This window comes from Apis cerana, linkage group LG6, assembly GCF_029169275.1.
Source record: "Apis cerana isolate GH-2021 linkage group LG6, AcerK_1.0, whole genome shotgun sequence".
Lineage (NCBI taxonomy): Eukaryota > Metazoa > Arthropoda > Insecta > Hymenoptera > Apidae > Apis > Apis cerana.
In genome coordinates, this window is record NC_083857.1 from 1,259,233 (window position 1) to 1,272,143 (window position 12,911).

Genomic DNA, 12,911 nt, shown 5'->3' on the forward strand with positions numbered 1-12,911 from the left:
TCTAAACATAATATTGCAATATTTCTTAATCATCATAATTGCAATTAATACAACTATTCTAAAATAAAAAATATTAAAAATTTCAAAATTCATAATATATTAAATAGTTTATAAACTATAAAAAATTATAAATAAATTTCATTTAATTTATATAGAAAAAATATAAAACGATTAAAAAATAACAAAAGCTAAAGTAGAATAAAATATATCTCATCTTTGAATTTAAAATAAAAAAAAATAAAAATATTCAAATATATATAGAATTCATAATACTTATCTCAAATAAAAAAGGACAAATTATTCAATACAGATAGAAAATAGAATTTAATCTGCCCTTAGTATAGATAAACCTATCCATGAATATCAATTTAGAATTTAATAGACTTCTAAGCATATTTTTAATTAAATTATTGAGGATATATAAATTCAAATGAGATATATACTACTTTGTCTTTTATTATTTTTTAGTGTTTTTATATATTTTTATTTATTTTATACATTTTTTTTATATATTAAATTAATTATATATATTATTTTTTATAATTTGTGAACATTGTTTAATATACTATAGATTGTGCTCAATTTTCTATTTATAAGACACTATTTCCAGTTTTCTATAAAATACTATTATTTATTATTTAATTGTATTTCGATATACAATATTTTTTCAATTAGATGAAAAGAAATTATAATTACCTCAATATTATCCTCATTCTAAAATCAAGTGAAACTTTATTCCAACAATATTATTGTTGATTGTTTTGATAAATAGAATATACAAATTAATGAAACAGTTATTAACTCAAAACTCTGGCAATTTTTAGAAAAAAGATATTTAATTTAAGTACCAAAATGATATTTAACAATTTTATTTCATTTATACAATCACTTAATAATGAGACTAATTAATAAACTTGAAAACAAATATATATAAAGCCTTCGCTAACGAATATTTAACTATTGCATATTTAGATATAGAAAAATTTATTACATAACTTGCATAATTAATTTGCAAAAAATCTTAGAAATTCTTCAGAAAAAGATTTTTCTATATTATCTCTTTAAAGATAATATTTTCAATTTAATTTTTTTTTATCTATTAGAGTCATTTAAGTTAGAATTCAATAATACTCTTTCCTCTGAGACAAAAGTTTTTAAACAATAATGTACTACAAAGTCTTGAATCTCTATATTCTTAATATTATTATTCTTAATCGCTATAAATGATAATACAATATCATAACAAATCCTTTATTATTCGCTTATAATTTAACTTTGATATACAAAAAGAAAAATTTATACTATTCAGTTATTTACAATTACAAGAAACTTTTAAATGATTAGCAATAATATAAATGACAAAAGAAACCATTGCTTTTCATTATCACTAAAATAGAATCAAATAATTTCAAAAATCACAAAATTCTATCTCTTTAATAAAAAAGAACACATAATCAATTATGCAAAGTATCAATATCTGACAATGAAACATTATTCTTTATTATAAAAGATATATTATAAATAGAAAACAATTCAACATAAAAAATCTTGAGAAACAATTTAAAAGACAAAGAGTCGGTCTCCAATCTACTTTTACCTAGAACATATTGTAAACTTTAATAAATTGGAAATTTTATCTTTTTTGGTTAATAATTTATACAAATGATTGATGTAAAGTTAAAAAACTAAAAGAAATAAAATAAACAAATAATTATTTCTCATAACATAAAAAATAAATTTATTCATAATTAATTTAAAATGTTAATAAAATATATTCTAAAATCTTATTGTTAAAATTTTATTATTATTTTGAAAAATAAATTATTTTCAAATCATTTATTTATCAAATATTAAATTATTTCAAATAGCAAAAAATAAAAGATAAATTATAAAATTTTTAATAATAATAATACATACATAATACATACAGATGTATAAAACAAAAAGTATGAAAGAAATATACTTTTATCTTAAATAAAAGAAAAGAAATAGTTTTTGAGAAATAGAAAATTCATAGAATATAGAATTATTATTTATATTATTCGTTCATTTTAATAAATACTTTATTATTCAAATAATATTAGTTAATATTTATTTTATGATAAAATAATAATAAATGAAGAATAAAATAATAATTATATTTAAATATTTATTTATATAACAACTAATATTCAATAATTTTTAATCTTTTATTTGCAACTTGTGACTTAAAAAAATTTTTTATAAACTTTATATAAATTTATTATAACATTATTATACAGTATATAATATGTATAACTATAATTTTATAATTTTACTCTATAATTGTGCAAAAGAGTTTAGATGATGATATCGAGATTTAATCCAGTTTGCTCGATTGCAAAAATGCGTAAGTTAATAACGTACAATCAGGCCGCGGAAATGATTTCATTGTTCGAGGAAAGCGATAGTTTAGACTCACAGATAAAGATAGAGGAAATAGACTAGTAGTGGTATACTATTGGAAAGATTTATCGCTTTGAAGGAACACTTCATACTAACTTCATCTGTATTCTTCGTTCGATGTGGTTCGCTGGGGGAAGGACGAATAATTCGATTCTATCGATTTACTGAATTCATGGAATACACATAGAAGATTTACGGTAACGAGATCACGAAATAGAAGGAAGAGAAAGAAATACCGGAAACACATTGGTTGGAATAATCGGTAAACCAGATGGAATTTCGACAGCAGACTGATTGCCATTGAATATCTTTCTGTGGTAATTATGTCTGCCGCATGACAGTTGTGATTAAATGGCCAATCGATTTGCCATAATTCAATAGGACTATCAGAAATCGTGTTACGTCGATGTATCTCTTTGTAACTTGCACGGGATAAGATTTTCTATCAAAGTAAAATTATAATTTTAAGGAAGTAGTATAAAGTTTGAAATGGAATTAAAATCAAATATTTAGCTATTTATTAGATATTTATTAGATATTTAAAATAAAATGAGATATCTTGAAAAGTATTCATTTTTCAATGACTTTATACTTTTTACTATACTATTTTATACTATTATACTATTTTTAGACTTTATACTATTTTATACCTTTTATATTCAAAAAGACGCAAAAAAAAAAAGAAATAATAATAATTTGTAATATTAATTCATGGAACTTTATTTAAAAAAATTACACTTTGTAACTGCACATATGTATTATTAGTACGATAAAGCATTAAAAATCTTTTTATATCATTTTTTTGTCATTATGTCTTCAATAAAAACAAATTAACAATTTTTGTTAGGTACTACTGCTTATGATAATTAATAAATTGATTGTATTACTATTTATAGTTTAAAAATTTATTATATTTATTATTTTGATAAATGCAAATTAATCTCTATAATCATAAATTATTATCTCTTATTTTTGTCATTATTAAATGAAATTATCATTATGAAGAATTACATGCATAATTATTTAAAATGTACATAATATTTGAAAAAAATTATATATTATTTGAAATTATTAAAAATTTAGATAACTGTATAATAAATGTGAATCTGTAAAAAGAATGATAGTTAATAATATTATAAAAAAATGATAATAGATAATAAAGTATAAAAAATGTTTGGAAAGTAAGAATAAAATTTATAAACGTCCAAATAATAATGTTATGATATGATATTTCTAAACAATCTTTCAACAAGTACAGATGATTAAAATCTTATTTCATATGAATCTTATGCTATTATGTAATATAACTGTATATATAATTGTATATATAATATAACTGTATATATAATTATATATACCATTTATATCATAAACAAAATTTAAACAGAATAATTTAAATAAATTATTATGAATCATCATCAATAAAAATCAAAATAAATATCAAACTGAATATTTTTATTCATTTTCCATTTGAAGCACTATCAATTAAAATCTCTGATTTTTCATAGATTATAGCTTCAATATTTTATAGAAAATGTTCTTAAAATACAACATATAAATCGATTTAGGTGGTTTGCGAGATAAGGAGAAAGAAAAGCTGATTATGAAAGAATTATCGTGCATGTGATATAACGATGAATGTTTGATAGAACGTTAATATAGAAAATATATATACAAATACATATAAAAAAATTTCATATTTTACGCAATTTTGTGTAAAATTTTAACAGAATTCTAATTACTTCGTTATATTTGATTCAAATTTGTATTTTACTATTTAAATTTTTAAGCTAATTGAAACAACTTATTATCGAACTTTAATTTTTATATTAATTGATGATATTGTTATTTTGGTATTTAATCGATACTTACTTGATATTGATAGATGATATTGTTATTTTGGTATTTAATTGGTATAAAATTTAATATAATTTGTTATATATATACTTAAATATAAACTATATACTTAAATATAAATACAGAATGTTTCATTTAAATTAATCACATATAAGTATTCAAATTTATTCTAATTTATGAATTTTATAATTATTTTTTATATTTTTTATCTTTTTTCATATATTTCTCATATATATTTTATATTCTTTATATTTTTTTCATATATTACATATTTGTAATATTTCTATTTAACTTTTCAATATTAATTTTTATCGATCTTTTATTTTTCCTATCAAATGTCAAAATCAACGTAATATTATATGTAATATTATCAAATATTAAAAATATTTAAAATAAAACAAAATGAAATTTGTGGTATTTTTTTTATTAAAAATCTTTATATTCTCAATTATTTAGATCTGAATACAAATATATCAAGATTTTTACGTATATAAAAAAATGATTTAAAATTATTATTTTGGAAAAATACGAATTAATATATATAACAAAACAAAAATTTTTTATAATAATAATTCTTATATAACAAATTTAAAAGAAAAATTATTTTGAATATGTCAAAACATTTAAATATAATTTTCAAATAAAGATATATAACTTAAATTTTTTTATAATTAATTATTTGAGATATTTTGTAATTAATTAAATTTTTTTATAATTATTTGAGATAATAAGATATGAGATTAATATTCTCTTAAAAATAAATAAAAATCATTGATGCTACAAAATCTTTTGTATATTTTCAAATAATAATAAATGATTTATATTTGTATTATTTTTTTTATTATTTTTATATCATAAGAAATATTTAAATAATTTTTCTGTATATAAAATAATAATTAGAGGATTGTATGATAACTATGATTATGTGCAAATTTTAATTGAATTTCATTTTAATCTTCAATTCTATGCAGTTTTTTTATTGGAAACAAAAGTTATTTAATAAATTTGTAAGAAAGAAATCCATTTTTCCAATAAAAGTTTATGTTTTCGTTCTTGCATCTTTTTTTATAATTGGTCTAGTAGTAAAATAGCAAATTTAAAATTTGAATAAAATTTTTGTCGATCTTTGTAGATCGTATTTGTGTACTTAAATTTGTAAATATAGACTTTTAAAATTGCTTTTGTTTTTCATACATATTTAAAATCGATTTATGTAAAGAATTTGTCTTATATGTATACCTTACATATTTATAATAGAGTTATAAAGTTTTTATATTTTATTACATCATACTTAAACAAAATAATATAGTTTAATTATAAATGTTCTAAACAAATTGTCATGTATTTGTTTTATTAAACAAACGAACACTTTTAAACACCATTATCCAATGCCATTATGATCAATGAAATATATGAATTTGACGATTTGATAAGAAAAGATATTGATAAGAAAACAAGGACAAATTTACTTCAAAAAAACTAATGAAAATTATTTGAAAAATTTTAAATCTGAAAAATAGCCAAAATTTGTCGCAAAAAGTTCTAAAAATAGATATAAATAAAATGTTATTTTGTACTTTTTTAATTTTTTAGATATATATTAGATACATATGAATAAAATAATTGAAATAAAAAATTGAAATAAAAAAAATATAAAATTATTTCAGTTATTAAAATATTTTTAAATTACTTTAATATTATAATATAATAAATATAATAAATATTAGTTAGATTGCACAAATTTTTCTTCAATGAATATATTCAGATTTCAATGAATTACATGAATTATTAAGATTATATATATATATTTCATAGCAATATTTATATAAAATCCAAAAAAAAGGATCCAAAATTTTAAAAGCTTATAGTTCTCACCAAGAGGAGTAAAAAATATCCAATTAATAAAAATCCTGCAATCAATTCTTTCGATATAAAATCCATTTTTATTTTTGATGAACATTCGATATCGTGAATAAATTTTTTTATAATATATTGAATATTAAAGAAAAAGATTGATTCAAGAGAACATGATGAAAATTTTTAACAATTATTAACTAATATTAACAGAAATTAATATTATAGAAATTAATATTTTTTGTACATTTTCTTGTATTTTGTTAAACGAATTTAATCATAATAATTTAATGTGATTTAATCTAATTTAATGTAATTTAAAGCATTTATTCTAATATGATATTAAATAGAAACTAATCAAAAATTTAATTCTAATTATTAAAAAATATAAAATAATTAAAAAGAAAATATTGAAAATACAACAAAATTAACAACAATATATGATATCATATGATGTTATTATTGTTATTATATCTACAATCATAGATAAAAACCAAAAATATTATATGGATTATTATTTATACGTATATAATAAATTTTGCATGTCTTTTTTCTTATTTATTATATCTATATAATTCTTCAAATATTATTAGTAAATATTAATAAAAAAAAAGCTTATCAAAAAGAATATAAAAATATAAAATGATATTATATTCCAATGATTTCGATAACAAAAAGATAAATATATATTTATATATAAATCTATAGTAGATATATATATATATATATATATATATATATATATATAAACATATATATGTAAAAAAAAAAAGATTTCAATAATATAGAAGAGAGATTCAAATTTTGAAGTTAATAACATCTGAATAACTAAATTCAAAGCATATTGATTTGATATTTACGCAGCATTTAATAGATAATGCATGATAGTATGAGAATAATGATAATAATGTTACAGAAACTTCAAAACGAATTTTAATAAATTTTTAAGTAATAAAATTAAGTAATAATAATAATAAAGGATATATATTAATAAATATACACAATGCCGAGTTAAATTTAATTTAAAAGAGATTATCACATAAAGTTTTTCATCGTAAATGATAGATTAGATTTCATTATAAAATATAATAATATAGTTACATTGTTGTACTTATTTGCATGAAATGTACCAGATATCATCAATTTTAATCATTAAAATTAAAAAATCTATTTTAAACATATCAATATGAATATAATTATAAAAATCAGATAAATGCTAGACTAAATGCTAGAATATAATAGAATAAAATTTTTTCCGAATAATTTAAGAATATTTTTGTAGTAAATTAGTAGTAAATTGTAGTAGTAAATTAAAAAATAAAGAAAAAGAAAGAATAATAAAAAGAATATTGAAAAAGAATATTGAAATTTACAATAAAATGTAAAATATCAGGATGTGATGATTACAACAATGATATAATGATTTGAATAGCTTTAGTACAATAAAAACGATATTTCTGAAGAAGATATTATGAACATAAATTTTATATAAATTAATAATACAAAATAATAAAAAAAAATAATAAGGATGTAATTTATCACACTATTTGAAGTTTTTGAAAGAGATTTTCAGGATGATTTTAGGAAAAAAATTGTATATAATTATATAGTAAAAAACATGTAATTTTTTTAACTAAATAAAAAAATATAGAATTTTTAAATATTGAAACAAAATGTTAATTTTATTAAATATCAGTTAACTAAATTAAATTTAATATAAAAAAAAAGTAATTGTTCCATTATCCAAAAATTCTCTTATTCCATCATTTATCTTTCGATTAATATAGATATAAGAAACTTTTCTTTATTATTGTTAAAATGACAATGATAACTCATTTTATGCTTTTGAATATTATCAAATAAAGAAATGATCCACTAATATGTCGAAAAAATTGACATTGATTGGTTCCTGATTTCTTTCAATACTGAATCAGAAATTTGGATGATTGTTGAGGATGCTGATTCAGCGTGATTTTGACTGGTTACTAAAGATATAGAGCTCATTTACAATGCATTTGGATGGTTGTTAAGAAAACGCTATTGATTTACTATACGCTTGAATGATTAAAATCATGATGTTTTATTTATTTATTTATTTATTTATTTGTATGCTTGAGTAATTGCTAAAGATATAATATTAATTCACTATGCATTTGAATGATTGCTAAGACTACAGTACTGATTTACTATAGCTTAGATAGTTGTTAAGGACATATTGTTGATTTTTTGAACTTGAACAGTTCTTAAGAATAAACTTGAAAAGTCACTAAAAATATAGTGTTAATTCATCATGTATTTTTCGATAGATAATAAAGATATGGTACTGATTTACTATGTATTTCTGAATGAATTCATTTAGACAAATTTACAAACTGTAATGTATTGAATTGACTAATTCTAATTGACTTTGAAACTGAATAAAATTGAAATTCTAATGAAAGCTCGCCATGCTTGATTTACTTTGTTTTTTTTTCCATTTATAAAAAAAATGGCAAATGTCTCAGAATTTGACAAGATTTCATAATTCATTTGAAAAAAAATAAATTTGAGAAATATCATTACATTATACATACTTTATTATTACATTATAATAATATTTCAAAATTTTATTTTGTTTATAAATATTTATTCTTTATAAATTAAATACTTCATAAATTTTTTATAAATTACAATTTCTTTTTTAATCTTATTAATCTTATACTGTACAATTTTTTTTGTAGATTTTACTATAATACAATTGATCTAAAAGAAATAAAATGAATTTTTTAATATTAAAATTATTTTTAATTTCTTTGATAAATGTTATTACAATTATTTTTCAATTATTTTAATTAATGAACAAACGACAAGAAAATTACGTTCCATAATATTTTAGACATTATTCGATAACATTATAAATTATAATATATTTATAATAATTATAAATGATGCCATGCATTTTTTATAACAACATGCAAAATTTTAAATAAATTTTTGTTTTTTTTATATTCAAATTACAATATTTATATTAATCAAATATAATTGTACATATTATTTATCTATTAATTTTTTTAGTAACAGATATAAATATTTTTTATAAATTATTTTTTATTTTTCTAAAATATATTTTAGTAAATAATAAATAATAATATACATTATTATAAATTATATTAATAAACAAAATTTTACATTTTTATTAAAATTAATTATTTTTTATATAAATATATATATATATTTATATAAATAAATAAATATTTTTTATATAAATAACCTCGAAAATAATAAATGTTTTCATTTATATCATAAATGTAAAAAATTGTGAACATAACTCATAACATAACATAAAATTTCAATAATTTCTATAAAGATCTTCTTAGAGATCTTCTATTTAAATTCTAAAGCACAAATCTCAAGAATATTCTTAAAATCACATACTATCCTTAATCTTGTATAAATAAAGTTACGATATATCTATGGTTATTAAACAAAAAAATATCGATTGAAAATAATATTAAATTTTTTTATGTTTTCCTTGTAATATTCTTGTAATATCCTTGTAATATGTATTCAAACTAAAGTAGATATTTAAATTCTCGAAAAACGTTTTCGTTTGCATCATAAATATCAAAAATTGTGAAGATGATATATAATATCTCGAATATAATATCAAATATAACTTCTGTAAATGGGAATTTTTTATATATAATTTTATAATAATAGAAGTATATTATATATGGAAATATAGATTCTAAAGCACAGATCTCAAGAATTCAAACTCTCGGAGAAGAAACAAATAAGGGACGTGCGTAAGCAAAAACAAGGCATGTCTAAATAGAAAAAAAAATTCTGTGGATCTAGATATTCAAGAGAAAAATAATAAATCAATGAAGCATAAAAGCCATGATAGAAATTTGCAGCTCTTCTCGACCAGTTTCGAATCAAGTGCCAATGTTTCATTCTTCTTGCCACCTTAAACCTTTCTTAAAATTCTCATTCTCTGTCATCCTGTATTCCACCGGTAATCTGCTCAGAGTATTCCTTCCTCTCTTGCTACTTTCATTCATTCTCTTTGGAACGTTTCGGTCGATCGATTTCGCCGTGGATACGCGTTGAGCGGAGTCGGAGTCCGGAACATGGAGAGAAAGAGATGCTCGAACCAGGAAAAAAATGGAAATAAAAAAGCGGGAACGAGAGAGAAAGAGATAGATGGACAAATAGATAAAACGAGAAAGAAAGTTGAAGAGAGTCAAAGCATTTGCAAGAGTGACAAAGTACAATGTCGAAAAGACGAAGATAACCCAGGCAAGGGTTGAAAGAAAAAGAAACGAGAAGGAACAGAGATAAGCTAACTGGTGTACAGAGAAAGACGAACAGGTTAGAAAAAAAAGAACGCCGTCGCGGAAACAAGATAGCGAAATAAAAGAGTTGCGCGAGAGAGGTGGGATCCGAAAGAGAATTTGAAAAAGACAGAGAGAAAACGCGCGAGCGAATAAGAAAAAATAAGATAGAAAAGAGGAAAGAGACGCAGACGCGTTGTGCCTGGTTTTCAACTATTCGGCTGCCTACGGGGGAAAGGATGCGATTCGGTTACTCTCTTCCTGTGTGTATTCCTCTCTCTTCCATTTTTTCTCCTATTTGCTTCTTTTTTTTCAACTTTCTTTCTTTATTTCTCTATTTTTCATTTCTTTCTTTTTCTTATTGTTTTATTCGCGGTAGGAAAACAAGTTTTAGTTCGGAGGATGATGATTCTCCAGATATTTCATCATCACTATCATCATTAATACTACTACTATTGCTTTAGACCATTATATGACGCCATCATTTCTCGCTATCATCGTAGAGATCATGTTTATTATTTTCTATTACTATCATCGACAATTAGTAACCCACGAATATTCATCATTATTTCGAGCATCACCATTTTCAATGATGACAACTATATAGCCACGAACAGCAATAGCAGTAACATCAGTGATAGCATTCGTTCAACCCCTCTTAACGACGTCGGTGCGCGCCGCGGTGCTTTGAATGTAACTAATTAGTAACTACGTTCAGTGTGATGTAATAAGCAGCAGACAGTTTCTAGCAGCGAGCTCGGCATATCGTACGCCACCCTCGTTATCGTTTTATTTCAAAATTTTCATCCCCTTGACTCGACCGCCCCTTTGCATCGACAACGAGCCTCGTCGCTTCTTACTTTTTTTCGATTCTATTTCTTTCACTCTTTACTATTTCTCTTTCCACTTTTTTATCTGTTTATATATATATATATATATTTTTTTTTCTTTCTCGCTACCTTCAATTTTTTCTTGGTCTAAAGCACGGGGAAAATATGTATCCAAGCTCCTCGAACCGAAACATGTTCGTTTCCTTGAGAGAATTCTGCGGATGAGGAAGAGTATAAAGTTGGAGGAAAATAATATTTCTGACGCGAGAATTAATCGTTCGTTCGGCAACAGGGTTCTCGTTTCGAGAAGGGCTGTTAGCTAGACCGGCGGAAGTTTTAATCGATGGGATCAAGTATTCGAAGAAACTGGGTCAATGTATATCAAAAAAAAAAAAAAAAAATGTATAGTATGCGGATAATAGTTCAATAGTTTGATTAGATATTTCTTGGTTCGTTGTAATCGCTTTCAATATGAAATTTGGATACGTTTCTTTAATAATATTAATATTTCTTTAATAGAAGATTATATAATTATAAATTTTTATGCAAAATATAATTAATTTTATACAGACCGTGGCCAAAATTTAAAAATTTGAAAGAAACGAAAAAAATATATACGAATAAAAAAAGTATAAAAACTGGACTACATTAATCAATCATATTTTCGTTGTGAACGAACTAATTAAAATTTTTTTATGGTAGATTTTATTTTATATAATCTTTCTTTATACAATTTATAATTTTAAAAAATCTTTTAGTTAATATTTAGTTGAATATTTAAACATATATCTTTTTTTTTAAATATAATTCTATAAGTATTTATTTTTATTAATATTATTATCATTTTTTTTAGCTTACTACTATATCTTCATATTTGTTAACTGATAGGTAGGAAGATAATAAAATAGAAGAAAATTATTAAAAAAGAAATCATAAAAAATCAAGGAATTTCTTTGAAAATATAAATTTATTGCATATTATATGATATATTTATACTATATAATTTCTCTCCTGATTTTGATATTATTTGATGGCTAGAAAAAATGTATATATCAATATGACATATTTAAAATGAGAAATAAGTTGTTAAATTCAAAAATAAATCTACAATTTTTCGTAAAAAAAGACATTATATCACATATATTAAATATTTTTGAAATATTTAAGAGAATAAACTAATATAATAATTGCAGATAACTGTAATATTAAATGGTCAATATTATATGAACGTTATTTAAACATTTTAAATAAAATAATTATTTAAAACAATTTTATTTAAAATTTTAATTATTAAAATTTTACTCATTTCTGCTAGAAATTTTTGTGTTATATATCGCTTCTTTTAGTTCACTATTAAAAAAGATCACTAGATTAAAAAAAAGACTTGTATTTTTTTGAAACTATATTGCGATATTTTTCTTTCAATATATATTCCAAATAATCATATTAAATCTGTCAAAAATAAAATTTTGTTTTGCTTTAACAAATCTTGACTAAATTATAAATGTTTTAAAATACAAGTTTTTCCGATTAGTTAATAAAATTATTCGTGATCTACAAAAATGTAACGATCTATGTATATATAGTTATATTAAAATTCTTCAAATATATGCTAAAATATATTAAATAA

The 12,911-nt window shown here is 20.7% G+C and overlaps 1 protein-coding gene across 1 annotated transcript in view; it reads right to left on the minus strand.

Annotated features, from left to right (window-relative positions):
* LOC107993454 (cilia- and flagella-associated protein 58-like) overlaps positions 1-12,911 on the minus strand; it is a 91,779-nt gene that overhangs the window by 78,136 nt on the left and 732 nt on the right. The gene's annotated exons all lie outside the window — the stretch shown is intronic.